This window comes from Hypanus sabinus, chromosome 4 (assembly GCF_030144855.1).
Source record: "Hypanus sabinus isolate sHypSab1 chromosome 4, sHypSab1.hap1, whole genome shotgun sequence".
NCBI classification, from domain to species: Eukaryota; Metazoa; Chordata; class Chondrichthyes; order Myliobatiformes; family Dasyatidae; genus Hypanus; species Hypanus sabinus.
The window spans coordinates 127706310-127733759 of NC_082709.1; the positions used below are offsets into that span (position 1 = coordinate 127706310).

At 40.4% G+C, this 27450-nt stretch overlaps 2 protein-coding genes across 3 annotated transcripts in view; one reads left to right on the plus strand and one right to left on the minus strand.

Annotated features, from left to right (window-relative positions):
- Window positions 1-27450, plus strand: part of LOC132393193 (uncharacterized) — a 163011-nt gene that overhangs the window by 58605 nt on the left and 76956 nt on the right. The window lies entirely within an intron of this gene.
- Window positions 16518-27450, minus strand: part of LOC132393194 (uncharacterized) — a 322118-nt gene continuing 311185 nt past the window's right edge. For both annotated transcript variants that reach the window (XR_009511790.1, XR_009511787.1), the window contains 2 exons: window positions 24810-24943; window positions 16518-19304 (listed from right to left, as the gene is read on the minus strand). The gene's annotated coding sequence lies outside the window, so the exon portion shown is untranslated. The remainder of the gene's footprint in view (window positions 19305-24809; window positions 24944-27450) is intronic.

Below are 27450 nucleotides of genomic sequence, written 5' to 3' on the forward strand. Positions count from 1 at the left end.
CAGAGACAAAATTGATAGCAGTCAGGAATGAAAGTAAATGTGAACAAAATTACAACATCTGAACTGAAACTGGCCTGGCCGAACAAATCGTGTTTCCATTGTGGCAAGGGCTCACATACATCTGACCCAATGCAGATTTAAGGGCAAAACTTGCAGAAAATGCAATGAAGTAGGACATACAACAGGATGTTGGGCTTGGAAGAGAAAAAGCTAAAAGTCAAGTTGCAGTTTCAAATAAGGGCACTAATCAGCATGCTGTTGATGAAAAATCTAATAATAATGTGAGTGGCACAGGACTGACTGGCCTTAAGATTTTCTGTGTGAAAACTAACAGTAGACAAGCAATATGGCTTATACCAGAAGTGAATGGAAAACTAATGAAGATGAAATTGGATATTGGTTTGGCTTTGTCAATCATTCCGCAAAATGAATGGCATTAAATGGGATTTTAAAGATACTGAACTGAAGCCTCCAGATATTTAACTAAGAATTTATACTAGAGAAAATATAACTTCTGTGGGAATGACATCTGTAACAGTAAAGTACAACAATCAGCAAGCCACATTGGGCATGTAAATAGTAAAATGGGGGTGGGGCAGCATTCTGGAGTGTGATTGGCTGAGATAACTACAACTTGACTGGAGATACACCCACTATTTGCATGCCATATTCCCTGCAAGAGGGTCAACCAAAAGCGAATTAAGAAAAATTTTAGATGATGTCACAGCAGTGTTCAAGGATGGCACTGGAAAACTCCAACATATCAAGAGTAAATTAGTATAAAATGAAAATGGAACAAGTTTTTCAGAGTCATCCAGTTCCTTATACCATCCATGATAAAGTAGCCAGTGGTCTAGATCACATGGAGGCTGAAGGAATTCACTCCAAGTTTGAGTGGAGCCCATGGGCAACAACAGTGATCCTTGGAGACAAGAAGAATGAGTCTGTCAGGATCTGTGGTGATTTTAAGGTCACCATCAACCCAATACTGAAAGCAGATCAATACCCTCTGCCCTGGATGGAGGTTATTTTTGCAAACAGTTCAGCAAATGGACCTAGCTGAGGCCTACCTACAGGTGGAGATGGAAGAAGAGTCCAAAATGTTTCTCACCGTAAACACTCACAAAGGGTTTTATCAACTTATTTTTGGAATCGAGCTGCACCTGTACTCTGGCTGAAAGCTGTGCACCAGGTACTGAAAGGCTGCCCAGGTACACAATGTTACCTGGATGGCATCATTGCGTCTGGAGAGGATGACAAGGAACATCTCCAAAACCTCAAGACAGGTTAAAATGATGAGGAGATTATGGGCTCAGAGTACAGTACAAGTGTGAATTCTTTAAACCAAGTATCATTTATTGTTGTCACGCCATAACACACAAGGATTACACGAGAGTGCTGAGAAATTTCAAACAGTGGTGGATGCCTCAAGGCCAAAGGACATGTCACAGTTGTGGTCCTTTTAGAATTTGTCAATTACAATCAGGTTCCTGTCAAACCTGGTTACTGTGTTCCACCCCTTGGACTCATTAATACAGATCAGGAAGAAATGACAATGGACAAAGCAGTGTGAGGTGGCTTTCCGAAATGCAAAGCCACATTATCCAGTGAAGCTTGTCTAAGTTGCCTTGCCTTATAGTATATGTGCAATCATGTCACATGTTATGAGTGATGGGAGTGCCTATGCAGAGGAAAATTACACACAGATTGACAAAAAGGCCTTGAGTCTGGGTTGGAATGTAAAACATTTCAACCAGTATTTGTATGGGAGACAGCTTACCCTCATTAAGGATCATCAACTACTAGTGCCAATTTTCAATCCACAGAAGGGTTTTCTACAAACAACAGCATCATGTGTGCAGAGATGGGCTATGTTTCTTGGAGCACACCATGACCAGCTCTAATTCAAGGGGACAATGAATCATGGAAATGCTGATGGATTGACCCATTTACCCCTGGATGGATGCCACAACCAACAACACATTAGCTATGCTGTCACACACACAAAATGCTGGTGGAACGCAGCAGGCCAGGCAGCATCTATAGGAAGAAGTACAATCAACGTTTAGGGCTGAGACCCTTCGTCAGGACTAACTGAAAGAAGAGATAGTAAGAGATTTGAAAGTGGGAGGGGGAGGGGGAAATCTGAAATGATAAGAAAAGACAGGATGGGGAGGGATGAAGCTAAGAGCTGGAAAGGTGATTGGCAAAAAGGATACACAGCTGGAGAAGGGAGAGGATCATGGGACAGGAAGCCTAGGGAGAAAGAAAAGGGGAGGGGAGCACCACAGGAGATGGAGAACAGGCAAGGAGTAATTGTGGGAGGGACAGAGAGAGAATGAGAGAAAGTAAAAAAAGGAAACAATAATAAATAAATAAATGAATGAATGAATAAATAAGTAAATAAATAAGGGGTTGGGTAAGAAGGGGAGGAGGGGCATTCAATGTTCATGCCATCAGGTTGGAGGCTACCCAGACGGAATATAAGGTGTTGTTCCTCCAACCTGAGTGTGGCTTCATCTTGACAGTAGAGGAGGCCATGGATAAACATATCAGAATGGGAATGGGACGTGGAATTAAAATGTGTGGCCACTGGGAGATCCTGCTTTCTCTGGCGGACAGAGCGTAGGTGTTCAGCGAAACGGTCTCCCAGTCTGCGTTGGGTCTCACCAATATATAAAAGGCCACACCGGGAGCACCGGACGCAGTATACCACACCAGCCGACTCACAGGTGAAGTGTCGCCTCACCTGGAAGGACGTCTGGGGCCCTGAATGGTGGTGAGGGAGGAAGTGTAAGGGCAGGTGTACTTCTTCCTATAGATGCTGCCTGGCCTGCTGCGTTCCCCTAGCATTTTGTGTGTGTTGCTTGAATTTCCAGCATCTGCAGACTTCCTTGTGTTTGCGTTAGCTACTGCTGTTCCTGAGTTATCCTTTGCACTCATGCTTGGATCTCCTCAAACCCAATCTCAGAAGGACTATGCAGGATAAACAGCTAAGACAAATTGAAGGCTCCTTATCAAGGAAATTCGATGTTTCACTCCTGGGCAAGCAGTCCTGGTGAGGAACTACAGAGGTTATCAAAAGTAGGTACTTGGAAAGATTGAAGGCAGAACTGGACCACTCTCCTACACAGTAGAGATTGTGTCTGATGTCATCTGGAGACAACAGTTGAGGAGATCAGAGTCAATTCTTTGGGAAGAAAGGTGTCCAGAACTGTCAGAAACAATTGCTGCAGTCCAACTCCTACAACCACCACAGAGGATGCCCCAGAATCGAATATTGTTTCACAGCTACAAGTCTCGCCTGCCAGGCAGAGTGATCCCCTCTATATATACGTTCCTGTAAGTTGAGACGGATTCTGAGTTGGAGTTCATAGCTAAACAGGGAGGAGTGTTAAGTATTTAATATTTGAGTAATATTGTAAATATATTATTGGATTAAGCATTCTTTTTGTTTATATAATTCATTATGAGTTATATGTAGAAGTACATGAATGGCTTACGTCATTACGCCACCATGTCATATGCATGCACTTCGCTGAAAGTAAAAATGAAGTCAACATGTTTATTTCTGAGTTTCTGTGTCTTTCCTTAGATTCACTTACGGAGTTACAAAGCATAACAACTATGTGATATCAAGAAGCTGCTATTAGTGTTTGGTACAACAAATTTATGGGATCACATTAGTTATCTACAGTACAATCAGGCCACAAATTTCTTTCGAGGGAAAGGGATTGTAACGTAGCAATGACCGTGCTATCAAGTGACATTAGCCTGCTGAAAATCTCCTCATCACTGCCTAATCAGAGGGTTGACAGGATCATTTGGCTTTGGATCTGATGAGAGCAGAGCCTCCGAATCCCAGAAGGTGGTAACAGCTTCTGCACTTTGACACCAAGTTTGACAGAGAATGACGTCAAGAGGACCTGATAAAATTAATGATAATGATTTCCAAGGAGAAAAATCTGAAGTGTATGCAAGCATATTTTGTTTCCTACTGGCACAAGTCCTTCAACCATTCCTGAATACCCAGGAATACAGCCAAATGAAACAGCATTACTCTGGGGCAAAGCTGCAAAACACAGCACGAGGCACACATTGCACATATAAGGCAGCAATAAAATACAGTCACACAAAGAAATAGAGCCCGGACTCTGAGCCCACTAATGGTGCAGCAGTCTGAAACATCTTGTCATCTGCTGAATGAACACTGGAGAGCAGCTCCAATTTCAGCATGTACACTTCCCCACACTACCCCCGGCACTCTGGTGGTACACACCAACTCCGACGCCTCTTTCCTGAGCAGCTGCAAGCAGGTTACACTGTGGCTAGAGGCCCTGAACAAGGCCATGCAGCTCCCCCATCATCCACCCCCATTGTTTGCCAACACACCAATGAATCGGACTTGCAGTGTTCCACATTAACAGGGTCCAACAGTGTCTTGCAATGACAAGAAAAGTGACCGACAGATCACTCGTTGTTGAACTACGCACCTCCATCACCTAGCTGCTCCACCACCGCTCTGACGCAGCCAGCAGCATGTCCACAACAAGTCCAGCTCCTTCAGTTTCTCCACCAATGAGCAACTTGTTGATGGAACAGACCTGCAGTACTTTAAGCTCTTAACTCGAGCAGGGACTTACGATTATAAAAAAGCACATTTTAAAAAAACAATAACACTGTTGCTTTGCCCTGTAGAAGCCTCAGTGTCTGAGCATGCCAGAAGTCTATGGAGGAACCTTAAAGAAATGTATATGGCCGCTGCAAGTCATTTATTTAAGCTATAGGGCAGGGATGGCACATCCAAAAATTTTGTTGGTAAGCAGCATGCAATGCCTCTACTTGATTCTTTAAACAGCATCCAAAAATAAGAAAAGGCTACATAATTATATTTCTTACTGCCGCATGAAACAGTGAATGACTTTTTACAACCCGAACTCACTGAGGTGTTTTCAGAGGAAATATCTTATCAGTTGGGCACCAACTACAGAGTTAAAAGAACATGTGACACTGGATGATACGTGATTAAATCTTCACAGACCTAGTGTACGCATTAGTATTTGGATGGTAAACAGTTAAAATAACTATAATATTTGGAAATGATGTTTATTCCAATTGTCTTTGTAAAAGATTAATATTAATGATTTTTGAATAGATTTTCTAAAATACTTTGTTTATTTCAATGTATCTCTGTTAGGCTTTTGTTAATAATGCAGCACAGAATATACGTAAATAAGCAAGAGGACTCATTCTTTTCCACTAAAAAGTGCATCTTTATTGTTCCTAATTTTTTAATCAATGATAATTTCTGATCAATATTATCATGGTATGCACAAGAATTTTTCAGAAGATTATTACCAGTTTAGGGATACACTCTCAAAAAGGTTCACACTCCAGCTCTAGGGCAGTTCAGCAGCAGCTTTTTCAGGCCCATTGACTTTCTGATGGTGAGGTCTCAAGAAGCAGCAACATCAATACCTTTCCTTCCAGCATAAGGTACGAAGTGAGGATTTTACTGATGAGAAAATGCGCAGGAATGTTACCACCTGCAGGTTCCTCATTAGAGCAATATTATCCTGTCTTGGAAATGTCTTAGGGGTTTTATCATGGCTAAGTTTAACATCTGGATCTCTTTTCTACTGTACTGTGAGAGGACTTCCAAAGAAAGACAGGAGCATTTCAAATTGGTTTGCAACACACCTTTCACAACAGTGATTAAGGAGAGGCAATTAATATTATCCTTGTCACCAGCATTCCAAAAAACAATCATACAAAATTATTGTTATCCACCCACTATAAAAATAGCTAGATTTTAACCTTCTTGCAGCAAAAAGTTAATGCTAAAAGAAAGTCTGCTGCCCCTTAATGCTGGGAGAGTGAAGGATTATCTTGTAAGATTGACGGTCTGTATACTCTGTCTGAAGAAAGCATTTAATAAGATTCACAAACACAAGAACTTCTGCAGATGACAGAAATCCAAAGTAACACACACAAAATGTCAGAGGAACTCAGCAGGTCTGTCAGCATCTATGGAAATGAAAAAACAGTCAATGTTTCAGGCAGAGGCCCTTTTTCAGGACTGGAAATGAAGGGGGTAGATGCTAGAATAAAAAGATGGAGGGAGGAGAAAGAGGATAACAAGAAGGTGATAGGTGAAGCCAGGCGGCTAGAAAAAGTAAAGGGCTGGAGAAAAAGGAATCTGATAGGAGAAGAGAATGGACCTTAGAAGAAAGGGAAGAAGGGAGAAGGCATGTGAGAAGAGATAGAAGGTCAAAGTGAGGAATAGAAGAAGAGTGAAAATATTTACCAAAAGGAGAAATCAATATTCATGCCATCAGGTTGGAAGCTACCCAGACAGAATATGAAATGTTGCTCCTGCACTGAGTGTGGTCTCATTGTGGCACAGGAAGAGGCCAATATGTTGGAACAGGAATAATAAGATTCCCAATCTGTTTACAAATGGATCATAGAGTACAATTTGGTAAGTTGAAGAAAAACCTTGCAGATCTCACTTGGCTGAAAATGGAATGTACATGACTACCTTTGGGACCTAATTTCAAATGCCAGTTTTATTCACTATGGACAGTGAATGAAGAGATCCAGATTGTCTGTATCTTCCTAACTTCTACCAAATGAAGCTCTGGGGATCTGGTTTGGTAGATTGCTATTTTGCATGATCCTTCAGAAATACTTTCTACAGAAGTTTGAATTGTATATCTCTTCATACTTACATAAATTAGGACATTTTAACTTCAATACAATATTCTATGTCCTTAATTTCTTTTCCTTTTTCTTCATTTCTTTGAAATTGACCAAAATTAAATATGGTGCTTTTAAAGATAAATGTTTGGTTCTGTTTGTGCTATGCTTCATTAACCAAAAGGAAGTTAATTTGTTGAAGTTGTCGGAAGCCTACTCCAAACCATTAACCAGCTGGAATAATATTTTTTTGCAAAATTCATTATTTATTTCTATCAAAGAATCGAAAATTTTGCACACTGTCTTAGCGTACAGCACAAGGACATCACAGTGAATAACACAAAATAACATTCTGATAAAGAAGGTAGTTAACCTGAAGTGTGAGCATTGTTTTCTCCACGGATGCTAAGTGTTGCAACTTCTATTAATATTTTGAGTTTTTAACAGATGCAATATTTTATTTTCATATGAGTATGATCAGTGGACAAACTTAAAGTTTGAAGCAATGTTTTCTCTCTTAATTCTTCAGTCAAACTTCTTGAGTATGAGCTTTATTATTTTCTAAATACACTAACATGTCTCCCAGATAAATTATACCAAAATGCACAAAATTGTACTTCTTGCTAGAAGGAAGCAAGTGGGATTTGAGGGTCTGCAATTGGTAGCACAGAGTGCATAAACCAAATTAACATTCAAACTGTTTGTGTGTATCCTCTCATTTTAGTTTATAATAGTGTACATTATGCAAATGAAAATATTCCATCATTCCGTCAGTGTTGGTGTGGGCAGCGGAGCGGGAGTAAGGAGTGCTCGTGATCGACATACGACTGGAGATCAGAGGATCAGCCGTTGTAGGTAGGCCGAGACCCTCAGACTTACCTGGAGAATACCTGAGGAGGAAGGTAAAGCTGCGCGAGCGCGGGCTTTAAAAAGCGACCCACTTTCAGGAGCGGGCAGCGGAGTGCGCAGGAGCAGAGTGCTGGGCTTCGGCGCAAGAGGACTTCGGCAAGAAGCCTGCTTTTCATTTATTCTGACTAATCTGGGATCAGGTAATGGGGGACACGGTTAGAGCGGTGGTGTGCTCCGTATGCAGTATGTGGGAGGTCAGGGTCAACACAGTTGTCCCTGATGACCACACCTGCAGTAGGTGCATCCAGCTGCAGCTCCTATCAGACCAAGTTAGGGAATTGGAGCAGGAGCTGGATGAACTACGGATCATTTGGGAGGCAGAGGCAGAGATAGATAAGAGTTATCGGGAGGTAGTCACACCGAAAAGGCAGGAGGTAGGCAATTGGGTGACAGTCAAGAGAGGCAGGGGGAGCAGACAGAGAGAGAAGAGCACCCCTGTGGCCGTTCCCATCAAAAATAAGTATACCGTTTTGGATACTGTTGGTGGGGATGACCTACCAGGAACAAGCTGCAGTGGTCCTGAATCTGGCGCTGAGGTTGGACCGTCAACTAGGAAGGGGAGGAGGGAAGGGAAGAGAGCGGTAGTGATAGGGGATTCTATAGTCGGGGGGCGGATAGGAGATTTTGTGGGGAAGATCGGGAGTCTCGGATGGTATGTTGCTTCCCTGGTACCGGGGTCTGAGACATCTCAGATCGGGTGCAGGTTATTCTCGAGAGGGAGGGCAAGAATCCAGATGTTGTGGTCCATGTAGGGACCAATGACGTGGGTAGGGTGAGTGAGGGGGTCCTGCGTAGGGAGTTCAGGGAGTTAGGTGCGAAGCTGAAGAGCAGGACCTCCAGGGTAACAATCTCAGGATTGCTACCTGTGCCACGTGCGAGTGAGGCAAGGAACAGGAGGATTATACAGATTAATACGTGGCTGAGAGGGTGGTGCAGGAGGGAGGGCTTCAGGTTTTTAGATAATTGGGCCTTGTTCCAGGGAAGGTGGGATCTGTTCTGAAGGGATGGTTTACACCTGAACTGGAGCGGTACTAACATTCTTGTAGGGAAGATTGCTAGAGCTTCTTGGGGGGTGGGGGGGGGGTTTAAACTAAATTTGCAGGGGGCGGGGATCCAGAAATGTGAGAGAGGAAGAATAAAGGACAGGTGGGGACTACATGGTTCCGGAATATTAAGTGTGTAGTAGAGGAAGGTGGGGCAGAACAAATGATAAGGAGGACTCGTGTACAGAGGGATGGTCTGACGGAACATGGAGTTAAATGTGTCGAAAGAATAAGTAAATGTAGGAAGGACAAAAAAATTCTAGGGGCATATAGCCCGATGGGAGTTCAGGGAGCTGGGTTAAGCACAATAGGCAGGGATTCAAACAGAGAGAGGAGAAATGGGTTAAAAATTCTATATCTGAATGCACGAAGTGTCAGAAATAAGGCGGATGAGCTTGAAGCCCAGGTGTGAATGGGTAACTATGATGTTGTTGGGATAACGGAGACATGGCTGCAGGGAGATCAGACCTGGGAAATGAATGTTCAAGGGTATACGTGCTATCGTAGGGACAGAAATGTGGGCAGAGGGGGTGGGGTGGCCCTGTTGGTGAGGAATGAGATTCAGTCCTTTGCAAGAGGGGACATAGGGTCAGGAGAAGCAGAGTCTGTGTGGATAGAACTGAGGAACAGTACAGGAAAAAGGATCCAAATGGGTGTTGTCTACAGGCCCCCAAACAGTAGCATGGATATTGGGTGCAAGTTGAATAGGGAGTTAACATCGGCATGTGGCAAAGGTAATGTTGCAGTAGTTATGGGGGATTTCAACATGCAGGTGAACTGGGAGAATCAGGTTGGTGCTGGACCACAGGATAGAGAGTTTGTAGAGTGCCTACGGGATGCATTCTTGGAACAGCTTGTACGAGAGCCGACCAGGGACAAGGCTATTCTGGATTTAGTGTTATGTAATGAACAGGATTTGATAAGCGATCTTGCAGTAAAGGAGCCATTAGGAGGTAGTGATCACAATATGATAAGCTTTTATCTGCAATTTGAGAAGGATAAGGGCAGCTCGGAGGTGTCAGTGTTGCAGATAAACAGGGGAACTATGGAGCCATAAGGGAGGAGCTGGCCAAAGTTGACTGGACAGATAGCCTAGCAGAAAAGACAGTGGAACAGCAATGGCAGGTATTCTTGGGAATAATGCACAAGGTGCAAAATCAGTTTATCCCCCAGAGAAGGAAGGATTCAAAGGGGGGAAAGGGGCCTCAGTGGTTGACAAAGGAAGTCAGAGACTGCATAGCATTAAAAAAAAGGAAATATGACAGAGCTAAGGTGAGTGGGAGGACAGATGACTGGGAAGTTTTTAAGGAACAACAGAACTTAACTAAAAAGACAATACAGGGAGAAAAAAATGAGGTACGAACGCAAGCTAGCCAGGAATATAAAGGAAGATAGCAAAAGCTTTTTTAGGTATGTGAAGAGAAAGAAGATAGTTAAGAACAATGTTGGGCCCTTGAAGAATGAATTGGGTGAAATTGTTATGGGAAACAGAGAAGTGGCAGAAGAATTTAATGAGTACTTTAGATCTGTTTTCACTAAGGAAGACACAAGCAATCTCCCAGATGTATGGATGGGCCAAGGACATAGGGTAACAGAGGAAATGAAACAGATTGACATTCGGAAGGAAACGGTGATGAGAAGACTGATGGGACTGAAGGCTGACAAATCCCCAGATCCAGATGGTCTGTACCCTGGGGTACTAAAGGAGGTGGCCCTGGAAATTGTGGATGCATTGGTAATCATTTTCCAATGTTCCTTAGATTCAGGATCAGTTCCTGAGGATTGGAGAATGGCTAATGTTATCCCACTTCTTAAGAAAGGAGGGAGGGAGAAAACAGAGAACTATCGACCTGTCAGCCTGACATCGGTGATGGGAAAGATGCTAGAGTCCATTATTAAGGATGAAATAGTGGCATATCTAGATAGCAGTGATAGGATTGGGCCGAGCCAGCATGGATTTACCAAGGGTAAATCATGCTTGACTAATCTATTGGAGTTTTTCGAGGATGTAACCAGGAAGTTAGACAGGGGGAGATCCAGTGGATGTAGTGTACCTCGATTTTCAGAAGGCATTTGATAAGGTCCCACAAAGAAGATTGGTGGGTAAAATCAAAGCTCAGGGCATTGGGGGGAAGGCATTGACATGGATAGAAAACTGGTTGGCAGATAGAAAGCAAAGGGGAATGGTGAATGGGTGTTTCTCGGAATGGCAGGTGGTGACTAGTGGGGTGCCAGGGGGCTCGGTATTGGGACCACAGCTGTTTACCATTTATGTTAACAATTTGGATGAAGGCTTAGAAAATAACATCAGCAAATTTGCTGATGATACTAAGCTGGGTGGCAGTGTGACATGTGATGAGGATGTTAGGAGAATTCAGGGTGAGGTTATCCACTTTGGGAGTAAGAACAGGAAGGCAGATTATTATCTGAACGGTGTAGAGTTGGGTAAGGGAGAAATACAAAGAGATCTCGGAGTCCTTGTTCATCAGTCACTGAAGGTGAATGAGCAAGTGCAGCAGACAGTGAAGAAGGCTAATGGAATGTTGGCCTTTATTACAAAGGGAATTGAGTACAAGAGCAAGGAAATCCTCTTGCATTTGTACAGAGCCCTGGTGAGACCACACCTGGAGTATTGTGTACAGTTTTGGTCTCCAGGGTTAAGGAAGGACATCCTGGCTGTAGAGGAAGTGCAGCGTAGATTCACGAGGTTAATTCTTGGATGTCTGGACTGTCTTACGCAGAGAGGTTAGAGAGACTGGGCTTGTACACGCTGGAATTAAGGAGATTGAGAGGGGATCTGATTGAAACATATAAGATTATTAAGAGATTGGACAAGATAGAGGCAGGAAATATGTTCCAGATGCTGGGAGAGTCCAGTACCAGAGGGCATGGTTTGAGAATAAGGGGTTGGTCATTTAGGACAGAGTTAAGGTAAACTTCTTCTCCCAGAGAGTTGTGAGTGTCTGGAATGCACTGCCTCGGAAGGAAGTGGAGGCCAATTCTCTGGATGCTTTCAAGAAGGAGCTAGATAGGTATCTTATGGATGGGGAATCAAGGGATATGGGGACAAGGCAGGAACCGGGTATTGATAGGAATTGATCAGCCATGATCTCAGAATGGCGGTGCAGGCTCGAAGGGCTGAATGGTCTACTTCTGCACCTATTGTCTATTGTCTATTTATGCTATTGAAGCTCCTGGTTAAGGGATTCAATATTTTAATCTATAGTGGCTGCGTGCAGTTATTAGTTAACTGCCAGTAAGTTTTCATCATTTATGTTTTAATTTTCCAACAATAATTAATGCAAGAAAAAGCTAAATGTAAAATCTAAATGATTGAAATGGACTATGATCAATAATTCTAAGAATAGACGATTAAGCTGGAAGATTTCATTTGGTGGAGTGCTCTGTGGTACACTTGAAATAGTTTACCATTTTAAATCTGTATGGCATTGACTATTTGATAAGTATATTTTCAGTATAGTGGAAATTAACCCAATAGCATTGTTCAATTGGAAAAAATATGCTTATCATAATTACATTCAGGTTACTCTCCTGGGTGAGATGATACTGAAATAGGATTGTCCTGTCATTATATTTTGTTTGAATTATTATAGCATGTTCCCTTGATTCCACAGTGGCAAACAGACATCCTATAGATCAACACAAGGAAATTTGCAGATGCTGGAAATTCAAGCAACACACACAAAATGCTGGTGGAATGCAGCAGGCCAGGCAGCATCTATAGGGAGAAGCACAGTCGACGTTTCAGGCTGAGACCCTTCATCAGGACAAAGGGTCTCGGCCCAAAACGTTGACTGTGCTTCTCCCTATAGATTCTGCCTGGTCTGCTGCGTTCCACCAGCATTTTGTCCTATAGATCAATGATTTTCCCTGGTATACTGAGATGAGTGGCAAGCCACCTGCGTTTACTCTGAGCAACAAGGATCCTCAAATCTGGCCTCTGAGCAGTGAAGGATTTCCTGCTACAAGCAACAAGCCCTGATTTTCTCCCTAAGTAACATAGATGGTCAGCCAAGTCTTGACCTTGTGTCCATCAACTGACAAAACTGTCAAAGACTGTTAGATAAATATTCAAAGAATATTTTAAACTAAAAAGGTTAACTTTTAAAAAATTGTGAATATTAAAAATTAACATTCAAAAATACATCTTGATTATTTAACTATTAAAAACATTTAGGTATAACGGTAGAAGTTAACTTTAATAGAATCTAATGTTGCAGTATGAATGGAATGTCAGTGATGAGGTAGTCCTGGAAAAATTCAAACTTAATTCTTTCTAATTTTAGCTCCTTTTCTCATCCCCCAGATTTGTGACTCCCTCCATTCTAACAGTTTTGCCAACTGGTTCATTTTCACTGCATATATCCATCTCCATTCCACATCCACCAACTTCTTTCTTCTTCTGACTGACCTGTTTCTCACCTTGAATGACTTTTCAAAGAACTCTCTCTCCTCACTACTTCAGAATAAAAGATGCAGCTTGTGGAACCATTATGGGTTGAACCTATACTAGATCTGTATGGCAAGTGGAAACATCACTTCCATTTCCACCCAGGCCCTTTCCCTCACTATTTTTTAATGGTGTTCTGTTATGGTATATACTTCAAAATGTTCATCATTTTTCTCTCAATTTCAACCGAGTATTCATTTTTACACAGCCCACCCATGAATCTTACCTTCTCTATCTCCATTACAGGGCTAGATTACCGAGCAAGGTCTATAGCAAGACCACAGACTTCTGCAGCTGGTGATACACTTCCTCGCATCTGTTTTCCATTCTAACCAGAGTCATTGGTTCGGTTGCCTTTGGATTGATGATTCCATCTTCCACACGAGTACCTGTGCTATCGCTTCCTTCATACTTGAACACGAATATCCCTCCACCAACCTAAGAAGCTGTCAGTCCCTTTTCCCGTCTTCCCTTTCCTCCCAACATGCTTGGCATAGGGTTCCCTCATCCTTGCCTTCAATTTTCAATCATCCCTGGAATTTCCAACAGCTTCAATGCAATTCCACCATCGTGTATTTCTTTCACCCTCTCATCGTCATCTCCCCACCACATCCTTTTTAAGGATTCTGAAGTGAATAGTGCATTTCTATCTTTTCCAACATCTGCTCCGCTTCTTGTAACATTCTTCTTAGGTGACTGCAGGTGGTGCAATCCCGCTATCCTTTTCAACACATACAAAATACTGGAGGAACTCAGTAGGTCATGTGTCGTCGATGGAAAAGAGTGAACAGTCAACGCTTCAAGCCGAGACCCTTCATCAGGACAACAGAAAAGGGATAAAAGGACCCCTACACTTTTACCACTTTCCCTGTTGCAAAGGGCCCTGTGCACTCTTCCCCATTGAAGCAGAGATTTACTTGCACTTGTTCCAATATAGTGGATTGTATTCAGTGTCATGATGTGGTCTCTATGTTATGGAAACCAAACACAGATTAAATGACCACTTTGCAGAACAACTGCCTGGGTGACCCTGAGCCCTGAGATGCCCATCACTTTGTAATTCTCTATGCCCCTTACACTCTGCATCTTATTCCTTAGTCTTTTATACTGCTCCAACAAGATGCAACATCCACATGTGGAATTGCAATGTGTGCATGTGGAATTGCAACTCAACTTGCAATAAGCTACATGGTACCTTTTTACAGACCCAAATTCAAACATTTTAGATTATCAGCTATTCCTTGTGTCTCATTTCCAGCATTCTGCTTTCGTCTATTCTCTTTTGCTACTTTCATATTTCCTATTTACTTTTTGTAATTCAGCAATTTTCTCTAACCTCTTCCTGTTGGAGGTGGCACCATTCGAATTATTTAATCTCTTGTTGTCTCTACCAAATCACTTGTTTCCACTCCTCCTCCTTCTGCCTGTGACCTGAAACATTTGCGTTTCTTAATTCAGATTAAAAGTCATTGACTGGCAATTTCAACGTGTCCCATTCCACAAATGCTGTCAGGACTGCCACGTACATTAATTCCAGTATTTTTCATTTTCCTTCGTATTCTCAACATTAAGATATTTGTATATTTAAATTCAGAACAATCTTGAATTTAAATATACAAATATTTTGATATCAAGCTGATCTGTAATTTATTTTGATTAAAGTAGAATGCCCTGCCAATAAATTAGTTTTCTTTCCCCTGAGCAATGGTAATTTCTTTGGTTGTGATGTGTCATGAGTATCTTGTAATCATCAAAGTTAAATTATTTTTACCCAGTTTTAATGTATGCATTGTTCAGAATAAAAATCAGGTTTATTATCATTGATATATGTCATGAAATTTGTTGTTTTGCAGCAGCAGTACAGAGCGAAGCATGCGATGGAACTGGCTGCCTCTACAGCCTCTTGTGATCCTGTACAGTGGAAGCTGTACCACACATTCATTATATACACAAATAAATTAGTTAAGCATATTGACCGAATAGGAATCTGTTTATGTTATTATAAACTGAATCTTGAAGCCTTTCCTCTGAGTTAAGTTTTACTTTCATACTTCATTGGAGTCATTTTACTCAGCAGCCTATTAGGATTGGGAGAGTGGATTGATATCAGCTTTGGCTGATGTGTCGTTTACCTTGGGCTGGCATTGGGAGATCCTTTATGCAATGCAATTTCACACAGGATAATGTCGATTAATGTGTAAACATTATCTATGATGAATCATTGCCACTCTTGGAACTGCTAATATTTTTAACCATTACAAGTTGCTGCAATTTAGTCATCTTTAAGTGGAGTTGTTGTTAATTAACACCATTATCATTGATTACAATGTAAAGGCATGATTTCAGCAAATAGATTACCAAATAAAACTCAAAGGAACCCTACATTACAAGATTACATGTTCAGCTTTCAAACACTTCATTATAGGTCTGTTCCCAAGTTTTTTTCCCTATTGTTTAATGAAAGAAGAGATGAGTAGGAGAAAATGTCAATTAATCCACTAAAATATACTTGGTAGAATGCAATTACTGTCAGCAATGATGAACAATTTTCTTGAACTACATGATACATTATTAGCAGAGTCAATAACAAAAATTGCCTTTTCAGTTATAAGAAAATAAGTCATTTGATCAAAGTCAACAATTGTAGTGACGTGTTTCACTAAATAATGGAGATATTGTGAGTACCTCAGTGAAGGACATTATCTCAAATGCGATCATATAGTCAGAGTTTGTTATTTTATGACATTGCACCCATATTCTCATTAACTGGGAGATAAAATTTAATATTGACAAATGTAATTGCATTGGTAGAAAAATGGATAGTACAATGAGCCCATGAACACTACCTCACTATTTTGCTCCCTTTTTGCACTATTTAGTTTTATATTTTATATATATATCTTCTAGCAATTTTTTATGTATTGCACTGTACTGCTGCTGCAAAACAACACATTTCATGATGTGTCTGTGATAATAAACCTGATTCTTATTCTGATTCTGATCAAAGTTAATTCAACTGAGTTTACAGGAACACAAATGTGTGAATTTTCTTTGCCTTTTTTCTCACTTGCAACCTCAGTGCAATATAAGCAGAAGCCCAAGTTCTGAGGAAATTCATCTACTCCAACCAGAACATGAGTTCTGTTACAACTTCTAGTAACTGAAACATAGCGTTTTTAAGCCTGTTAGTTGCGGACTCTGGCCAAATAATTTTTCATGGCTTAAAATTCTCAGATCTCATGTCCCCCTAGGAGCAGAGCTTTCCAACTTGCCCTTATATGAGCACACTTAGGAGCATATCTGAAATCAGAGAAATATTCAGTGTTTATTGCATGGAACAGAGCAGAAAATTGTTAGTAAAACTTAGATTAAAATAGACAAGAGGTATTGTTCAATTCAGCACAAGTAATTGGTAATCTCTTTTCCCTGAAAGAGGAAAATCAGATGCATATAATCTTTTGCTCCAGCCAGCTAGCTTCCAAGGAAAAGAAGATGAACATGTAATTGATCTTGTTCTATAATTATCTATTTTAACAGGTTGAGTTTTCTCTCACTGAAAATGGTTGTGAAATGGTGTGTAATGCATAGCGATAAGATACATTCAAAATGAGGTAGCAAACTGGATTAGATATTGGCTTTGTGGCAGAAACCAGAGAGTGGTACCAGATAGTTACTCTCAGACTAGAGATCAGTGACTAGTGGAGTGCCACTAGGATGGTGCTGGGTTCAATGTTGTTTGTCTTCTATATCAATGATCTGGGTGATAATGTGGTTAAATGTATCAGCAAATATGCAGATGTCAACAAGATTAGGGGTGTAGCAGACAGAGAGGAAAAATATCAGAGCTTGCAGCAGGATCTGGGCCAGCTGGAAAAATGGGCTGAAAAATGGAAGATGGAATCTAATGCAGATGTGTAAGCTGTTTCACTTCGGTAGGACCAACCAGGGCAACTCTTACACAGTGAATGGTCGGGCACTGAGGAGTGTGGTAGAACAAAGGGATCTGGGAATACAGGTACATAATTCATTGAAACTGGCGGCACAGGTAGACAGGGTCATAAAGAAAACTTTTGGCATCTTAGCCTTCATAGGTCAAAGTCCTGAGTACAGGAGATGGCATGTTATGTTGAAGTTGTATAACACATGGGTGAGGCCTAATTTGGAGTATTGTGTGCAGTTTTGGTCACCTACTGACTGGAAAGATGTAAAGAAGGTTGAAAGAGTTTTGCTGGGACTGGAAGGCCTGAGTTATAAGGAAAGATTGAACAGGTTAGGACTTTATTCCTTGGATAATAGAAGATTGAGGGGAGATTTGATAGAGGTATACAAAATTATGAGGGGTAAAGATAAGGTAAATGCAAGTAGGCATTTTCCACTGAGATTGGGTGGGACTACAACTAGAGGTTATAGGTTAAGTGTGAAAGGTGAAATGCTGGAGGGAAACATTAGGGGAAACTCCCTCACTCAGAGGGTCATGAGAGTGTGGAACGAGCAGCCAGTGCAAGTGATGTATGCGAGCTCAAGTTCAATGTTTAAGAGAAGTTTAGGTAGGTAGATGAATGGGAGGGATATGGGGGGCTATGGTCCGGGTGCTGGTTGATGGGACTAGGCTGTTTAAATGGTTTGATTAGATGGGCTGAAGGGCCTGTTTCTGTGTGTATTTTTCTATAACTCTATAATAAATTCATTCCTCCCTTCCTACTATCTGTGAACATTGAAAATGGGATTTCATTGTTAAACAAGTCAAATACCATCCATTGCTTATAATTAGAACTGCAAGAAAATGGTTAATGTTTCTGTATTTTCCAAACCTTTTGGGAGAGGGAAGGGGGTAGCTGATTTGAGTAAAAATCATTCATTTTTGCAGCTTGTGTTTGCTAATTGTTGAGTGCAGAATAATTTACTTAGCCAGCAGCTGTTCAACAATAAAACTGTTTATGAATTACACAAGAAAAATGAGTGATAAATGTGAGGTAATAAAATGCAGTGCAATAAAGCACAAAATAAAACTTAAGATTTTTTGAGTGATTGCCTTAACCTCTGACGTTCAATCAGTTCACTGTTTGTGGGAACTTTCTATGTAAACTGAGTGTTGTCTTTCCTCCATTTATAGAAGTCATTCAATTTCAAAACTATTTAACTGGCTGGTAGTAATAATTTCTAACAATTTGAGGCTGTGAAAGGGAGAATATTCAACATGATATCAGTACTATGTAAGGCATGGTTATACTTCATGTGGTCCATCCACTGAATCCAACATAATCTATTTTCTATATAAACACACATCCCAGGGTCAGTCAGAGATTACCCACTGAGGAAATTTTGTAGCATGGCCGTTGCTGCTATTTCTTGATCAGTTCCTTTTAATGTGGATCAACAAAGTTGAGAGGCAACAAATACATTTGAGGAATTTTGCATTTTTAGTAAGCCAGGTGGAAAAGATGTATAATTTTCCAAGTTTAGTACTTAGAAATATTCTGATATTGCCAGATACAAGTCTTTAAGTACACAGATGCATAAATAAGTAAAGAACATGTTGAAAGGGGTCTATGAATGTGAGTACTTCACAGTCAATGATTTAATCACACTACATTATTCACTTAAGAGTAAATGCAAATATTCAATAAACAACTCTTATTATTTTAACCAAAATACTTGCTTAACATTTGAATTGTGAAATGTTGTTTAGCAAATTGTTATTTAAACAAAAGTGCAAGCAGTTCAAACTTTGGGGGACAAAATGCTTGTCTACTTAATTTTGTCACATTATAAATACTGTATTGAGCTTGATATTGCTATACATAAGTAAAAACTAAATACCAGCAGTTCTGTTGCACTATTTCTAATTTTTCCAGCTTTTGACAAAGAATGTGAAAATAATGACAGTGAATTTTAGATCAGGCAGTTTGAGAAAAGCCAAAATGCCTCACAATACTAAGTAAACATCACCCATATTTTTGGAAAAAAAATGGGTTTATGAAGTTCTTTTACTGGAATCCAGGATTATGCTGGCTCAGTGAAAGTGTTCTCACCTCCGCTTCAGAAGGTTGTGGCTTCAACTCCCATGGTGCAAACACTTGAATATATAATCAAGACAAATGTTTCAGTAGGCTACCAAGGGAGTGCTTCACTGCAATTGTTGCATTTTCAATGAGATCAGACTGAAGCATCATCTGCTTATTCTGTGGAGAAGAAAATATTTTTTCTGTAAAGAGAAACAATATGTTTGGACTAACTCTTAAGTTATCAGTAAAACAGATAAACTGGTTATTTTCCATTGCTATTAGAAGTTCTTTGTTGTGGCCAGGTTATTTACCCCATTTACCGATGAACAACAATTGGGGAAGAAGGTGTGCCTTTCCTGTAAGGTGCTTCAGGAATGAAACCTCGTGCTTCAAACAAATGACAGAAATGATGGAAGAAAATGCACAACAATGCTTTCAATGCATCCATGGCTACGTGGAAGTAATCTACTTGAGCTGCACTGGGATCAGATTGCATTGTAGCCCATCTCGAAAGATGGAGACAACCTCAACTCTTGTTGAGAGGACTGATTATCTGCTTTGACTGACCAATCATCTGGCTGACTGACATTAAGGATTTCTAACCAAATTAAAGGAATGGAGATCAGAGGGGTAACTATTCTGTAATACTTACAAAATAGAACACAGAACATAAGACTGTACATCACAGTACTGGCCCTTTGACCCATGATGTTGTGCTGATCTCTTAAGAGTCACAGAAACAGGCTCTTTGACCTACCTAGTCCATACCAAATCCATTTCGACTGTCTACTCCCATAGACCTGCACCAGAGCCAAAGCCTTCCATACCACAACTATCCATCTACCTATCCAAACTTCTCTTAATCATTGAAACCAAACTCACATGCACCACTTGTGGTGGTAACTCATTCAATACTCTCACAACCCTCTGAGTGAAAAGGTTTCACCTCATTTTTCACCCTTAACCCACGATCTCTTGTTGTAGTCCACCCAATCGTACTGAAAAAGCCTGCTTGCATTTACCCTCTCTATACCCCTTATAATTTTGTAGGCCTCTGGCAAATATCCTCTCAGTCTTCCACGTTCTAAAGAATAAAGTCCTAACCAATTTAATCTTTCCTTATAACTTAGGTCCTCCAGACCTGGCAACATCCTTGTAAATTCTTTCAACCTTGTTTACATCTTTCCTGTATGGAGGTGACATAAACTGCACACAATACTCCAAATTAGGCCTCACTAACATTGTATACAATTTCAACATTTCATCTCAACTCCTGTACTCAATACATTGACTTATGAAGGCTAATATGCCAAAAGTTTTCTTTACAACCCTACCTACCTGTGGCACCACTTTCAAGAAATTATGAGCTTGTATTCCCAGATCCCTTTGTCCTGCCACACTCCTTAGTGCCCTATCACACATCATTTAAGAGCTACCCTGGTTGGTCCTCCCAAAGTGAAACACTATACACTTGCCTGCATTAAATTTCATTGTCCATTTTACCTGCTGATCCAGATCCCACTGCAAGCTTTGATAGCTTTCCTCACTGTTCACTACACTCCCAATCTTGGTGTCATCTGCAAATTTGCTGATCCAGCTTACTACATTATCATCCTGATCGCTGATATTTTTGACAAAGAACAATGGACCTAGCACAATCCCTATGCACAGCACTAGTCACAGGCCTCCAGTCAGAGAGGCAAGCATCTACTACTTCTCTCTGACTTCTCCTTCAAAGCCAATGTCTAATCCAATCTACTTCCTCATCTTGAATGCCAAGCAACTGAACCTTCTTGTTCAATCTCCCATGCGGGATCTTGTTAAAGAACTTGCTAAAGTCCATGTCAACAACATCCACTGCCTTGCCTTCATCAATTTTCCTGTTAATTTCCTCAAAAAACTCTATAAATTTGGTTAGACACGTCTTACCATGTACAAAGCCATGTTGACTATTCCTAATCAGTTCCTGTGTATCCAAATACTCACATATCCCATTCCTTAGATTACCTTCCAATAACTTCCACACAACTGATGACATGCTCACCAGCCTATAATTAACTGGCTTATTCTTAGACACTTTCTTAAACAATGGAAAAACATTAGCTATCCTCCAACTCTCCAGAACCTCACCCATGGCTAAGGATACATTAAATATCTCAGCTAAGGCCCCTGTTGTTTCTGCATTAACCTCCCACAGGGTTCAAAGGAAAAAATTGTCAGGCCTGGGGTATTTATCCACCATAATTTGCATCAAGACAGCAAACACCTCATCCTCTGTAATCTGTATAGAGTCCATGACCTTCCTGCTGCATGGCCTCACTTCTATAGACTCTGTGTCCATCTCCTGAGTAAATACAGATGCAAAAAGTCCTTTTAACGTTCCCACATCTCTTTCAGCTCCACATATAGATTACCATTCTGATCTTCCAGAGATCAATTTTAAGACCATAAGATATCGGAACAGAATTAGACCTTTGACTCTGTTCCACCATTCTGTAATGGCTGATCTATTCTCTCGCTCAGGCCCTATCGTTTCTCCCTGTATCCTTTTATGTCTTGACTAATCAATAATCTATCAACCTCTGCCTTAAATATACCCAATGATTTGCCTCCACAGCCGCTTATGGAAATGCAATGAATTCCACAAATTCACCACTCTCTGGCTGAAGAAATACCTGCTCATCTCTATTCTAAAAGGATGCCCCTCTATTCTGAGGCTGTGTCCTCTGGTCCTAGACTCCCCCACTATAGGAAACATCAACTCTCTTTCAACATTCAAGAGGTTTCAATGAAGGCCCCCCTCATTCTTCTGAATTTCAGTGAGTTGAGACCCAAAGTCATCAAATGCTCTTCATCTGACAAGCATTTCAATCTCAAAATTATTTTCATGAACCTCCTTTGAACCCTCTCCAACGTCAATATATCTTTTCTTAGATAAGGGGCCAAAACCGCTCATAGTACTCCAAGTGAGGCCTCACTTGTGCTTTATAAAGCCTCAATATTACATCCTTGCTTTCATATTCTAGTCCTCTCAAACTGAATGCAAACATTGCATTTGCCTTTTTACCAGACTCAACCTATCCTCTCCTATTAAATTCCCCCTTCTCCAGCCCTATATCCCTTTCACCAATCAACTTCCCAGCTCTTTACTTCATCCCTTCCCCTCCCGGTTCCACCTATCACCTTGTGCTTATCTCTCCCCTTCCTCCACCTTTTAAATCTACTCCTCATCTTTTTTTCTCCAGACCTTTCGAAGGGTCTCAGCATGAAACATCGACTACTTTTTTCCATAGGCACTGTCTGGCCTGCTGAGTTCCTCCAGCATTTTGTGTGTGTCGATTGCATTTGCTTTCCTCATCACTGACTCAGCCTGCAATTTAACCTTTAGGAAATCCTGCACAAAGATTCCCAAGTCCCTCTGCACATCATTTTTTTTTTTGAATTCTCTCTCCTTTAAGAAATAGTCTGCTCTTTTATTTCTTCTACCAAAGTGTATGGCCATACACTTCCCGACACTGTATTCCATCTGCCACTTCTTTGCTCATTCTTTGAATCTGTACAAGTCCTTCTATAGCCACCCAAATTCCTCAAAACTACCTGCCCCTCCACCTATCTTCATATCATCTGCATACTTAGCCACTAGGTATCAATTCCGTCATCCAAGTCGTTGCATTTCACATTTAAAAGAATCAGTCCCTACACAGACCCATGTGGAACCCGGTAGTCACTGGCAGCCCACCAGAGAGGGCCCCCTTTATTCCTACTCTTTGCCTCCTGCCAATCAGCCAATGCTCTATCCAAGCTAGTATCTTTTCAGTGATGGAGTGACATTTGCAATTTTCCATTCCTCTGGAACCATGCCAAAATCTATTGATTTTTGAACGATCTATACTAATTCCTCCACAATCTCTTCAGCTACCTTTTTCAGAACTGTGGGGTATATTTCATCTGGTCCATGTGACATCTACCTTCAGACCTTTCAGTTTTCCAGCTGCAATGAGGCCACACTCAGGTTGGAGGAGCAACATCTTATATACTGTCTGGGTAGCCTCCAGAACTTCTTGAACTTCTTGTAATCTCATTCCTGTTTCTCTCTTTCACTTCATCTCCTTACCTGCCCATCACCTCCCACTGGTGCTCCTCCCCCTTCCCTTTCTTCCATAGTCGCCTACCCTCTCCTATCAGATTCTCCCTTCTCCAGCCTTTATCTCTTTCACCTATCGGTTTCCAAGCTCTTTACTTCACCTCTCCCCCTCTCCCATTTTCAGCTATCACTTACTGCCTTGTACTTCTTCCTCCCCTCTCACCCCTCACCACCTTCTTGCTCTAACTTCTCATCTTTTTTTCCAGCCCTGATGAAGGGTCGTGGCCCAAAATGTCATCTATTTATTCCTGTCCGTAGATGCTTCCAGCCAAGTTCATTCAGCGTTTTGTGTGAGTTGTCTGCTCCTCAGTTGTCTCTACTGCAATGGTGTGGTCAAGAGAATACTCCAAATACAGTGATTGGTTCCTTCCTGTTTCTTAATTCCACACACACTGACTCAATAGAAGGTCCCTCCATGACATCCTCTCTCTCTACAGCTGTGATATAACTCCTGATTAGCAACACCACCCTCCCACCTCTTTTACCTCTTTCCCTGTCCTTTTTGAAACCCTGGAAGAGCTAGCAGTCATTCCTTCCTCTTATGGGGGCCAAATCTTTGTAATGGCATCAACATCATTGTTGCATGTACTGACCTATGCTCTAAGTTCATCACCCTTGTTGCTGATACCTGTTGCATGAAGATAGACATTTTTCAACCCATCCAACTAACTGCATTTATGCCTTATCCACTGTCTATCCTTCCTCAATGTCTCTCTACATGCTGCATCTAACCTTACACCAACTACTCCATTTCTGACTTTTACTGTTTCCCATCCCCTTGCAAAACTCATTTAAACTCTTCCCAATAGCTCTACCATATCTGTCTGTAAGTATATTGGTCCCCTCATGTTCAGAACTAACCCGTCCCTTTTGTACAAGCCCCACTTTCCCCAAAACTGATTCCAATGATCCACAAATCTGAAACCTACACCAATTCTTCAGTCACATATTCATCAACCAAATTATCCTATTCTTACCCTCACTGGCATGGAAAGGACTTCCAAAATATGTAGACCACACAACTCATCACTTCAAATACTACAGAGGGTCCATGGACAGACTATGAGCTGACCTTTCAGTAATGTTATGAGTAGGGCTAATGTTTGCATATATTTGTAATTCATATTACCTTTAGAATGTCATCAGCAGGAATTAAAGAGTAAACGGCCCTAAACCGTGGGAAATAACATTTGTACAGAATTGGACGCGCCACATAAATGTAATGACTGTGGGAGGCAACTTGTGGCAGGCAGTTCACCCTCTTGTTTACCTTTCCCATCAGAAGGTTTTGCTGAGGAGTGTAAGGAATGCTCTATATTCACCAAGATGGGTAAATCACTTTTTACCAACTTAAAACAGTCTCTCTCTCTCTCTCTCTCCACTGACCTGAAGCAGTTCTGTGAACATCTACACTGTACACAGTGGTAAAGCTTCATTGCAGTACCCACCAAACTTGCACCTATTTCCCAATCTCTCCAGCTTCAGAACAGGACAGGAGGAGGATGGGAAAAATTTCCCCAAATTCTTCTCTATCTTACGTGCCATCTTGGATATTTTTCCAGGGTCTTTGTGGTGTACTTTGGCTGTATCTCTGCTTGTGGATTGAAAGGCAGCACAATCTTCATGAGAGCAATTGGATTAGTCAAAATGTCAACTTAGAGAAGCCCACATCCTAAGAAATAAAAGGAAACAAACCATGTATTCAGAGATTACCTGTTAACTTCATTTCTAATGTACTGTAATTGATGAGTGGATTGTTTGGAAAAAGGTTATTTGTTTAATTACTTACATGAACAATGTCTTCTTTTTCAGTGTTTGTAACTTATGTTTCAATTTGCATTTTATTTCAGGATTAGAATAGAAAATTGATTCCCAGATATACACTCCTGTAAATGTGCAGCTATTTTGAATACCATGGTAAATTACCCATTGAAATGAACTACTGTTTCTTGTTATTAATAATACAATTGTCATTAAATATTTTATATCTCATGGACATTATATGACAACTAATAATAGATGACAGCCTGCTGGAAAGAAAATCATAGAACAATTACTGAAGTCTTCCTGCAAAAACACACACATTAATGTATTTAAAATTTATGTCCAATCATTGTCAGTTTCATTTGACTAATGTATGGTATAAACAGAATACTTGATAAAACAATCAAAGGATGTGTCCTGCACTGAATCGATGGCATAGGCAGTAACATTCTGGAAAATGAATCAGGATTTATGTTTGTCAAGAGGGTTTAATATGATCTAATTCATATGACTCTGAGTTACCCTACACAAAGTGCATCAATTAACATCAATTAACCAGCTGATCAGCATTGGCAATAATATATTGCAGCAATGGTTACCATTTAACTCCATACTAGAAAGCCAGTAAATATTTTCAAGTCACACGATGTATTCTTGTTTATTTCATGTTGCTTGAATCTATAAGTATATAACTATAATAAATGTACTTAATGCCAGCATTACAATATGTTGACCATGCCTCATTATTTAGACTTATTTTAATTTCAGATAGTTCAGTTTAATATTTTAGCAAGATAGATTCAACAATGTTTTATCATGTTTAACATATGACTACAGAATATATTGACAAAATGCATCGACTTCCTCATTCAATCTGCCTGTTAGAGTGATAAAAGAAAAATATACAATTTCTCTGTGGTTGTAATCAAAACTGGTACAGAAAAGCATTTGTTTCAACTGCAAGATGTTACCTTCCTCTGCAGGTTACATCTCTAATGAATCATTTCTCATTTTTGATTTGTCAATAACTCAGTCTTAGGAATCTCAATTTTGAGAATTTATCATCAAAACTGGGACAAGTAATCATCAGACTTTGACTGGAGGAAAATAATCAACTTGTATCAGTGTTTAATTGACAAATGAGCCAATAATTGTGAAGCTGTATTGTTCGGTAGGAAGAATTGAAACCCGATGGTACGTAGAAAATAATGGTAAGAGAAACTTAGGGGATATAATGATGCAATTTACACTTCAATAAACATATGATTAAAATGCAAAAACAGGAATACAGTTCCTTCCTGGAGAAATGGGAATAAAAGCAGAGAAGTTGTGTTAATTTTATGAAGACTAATTGTCAGATAACAATTGGTGCGCTGTGAACAGTTCTGGTTTCCAAACGATCAAAAGGAGGCACTTAAATAGATGCATAAAGTGATTTCGCGGAATTATACCAGAACTAATCAGTTATACGTCATAAAAGATTTAACAGCTTGAAGTCCCTCAGAAGGAAAAACCAATAAAACAAATTTTATCCAGATTGTGGTAGAGTTTCAAGGTTAATGAGAAGTAAAGGTGTTAAATGCAACAAGCAGTTGCTTGGGGTTAATATGTGACTGAGCCAATAATATACAACTTCATTTGTGCAGATGATTAGGTTCTGAGCAGCCCTTCTCTCATCATATTAAATCAACCTACTGCAGGAATCAAGTTAGTTCACTGATTATTAAATCCAGAATAAATTATTGTTACCAAGATTGGTGCCAATGAAATTGCTAGATTACTATTAAATCCCATGGTTCCACTTTCCATGCTTGGCCTGTCCCAGATGGACATCAGCGCCACAATGATGTGTTTCACTTAGTAGCCTCTCAGTTGTATCAACCTTCCAACAAAAACAATTATGGCCTAGATGTTGTGGGGAAATGGAACCAGTTTCACCAGGTCATTTTCCAGATATAAAAATAAGAAGAGATGAATGAACAACTCTCTTGTGCTTTTGCATTTTATCTGAAGATCTTGCCTGAGTACTGGTGGGCAGGGGGTTCCAATATGTAATACTGAGAGACACTGGAAGGATGACAATATATCCCCATTTGTATGTGACGCGGATGAGAACTTACAGCCATTGGCATGACACCTACAGTACTAGTTCTTTAAAATAGATGAGGCCACAGGGTCAGAAGCTCCAGGGAAGAAGTCTTGTTAAGTTGCAGGATGGCATTTTCTAAACAGTGCAAACTATAGCAAGATTGTGCAGCTAACAGAGGGAGTGAGTGTTAATAACAATAAATTACTTCAAGGCTTAAGAAAATCTGCCAAACAGAACTCAGTAGTAAAAAGTATAACAAAGGCAATAAACACTTTCGCTATGCCATATTAATGTATTCTTTTGACATACTATCTTGGTCCAAAACT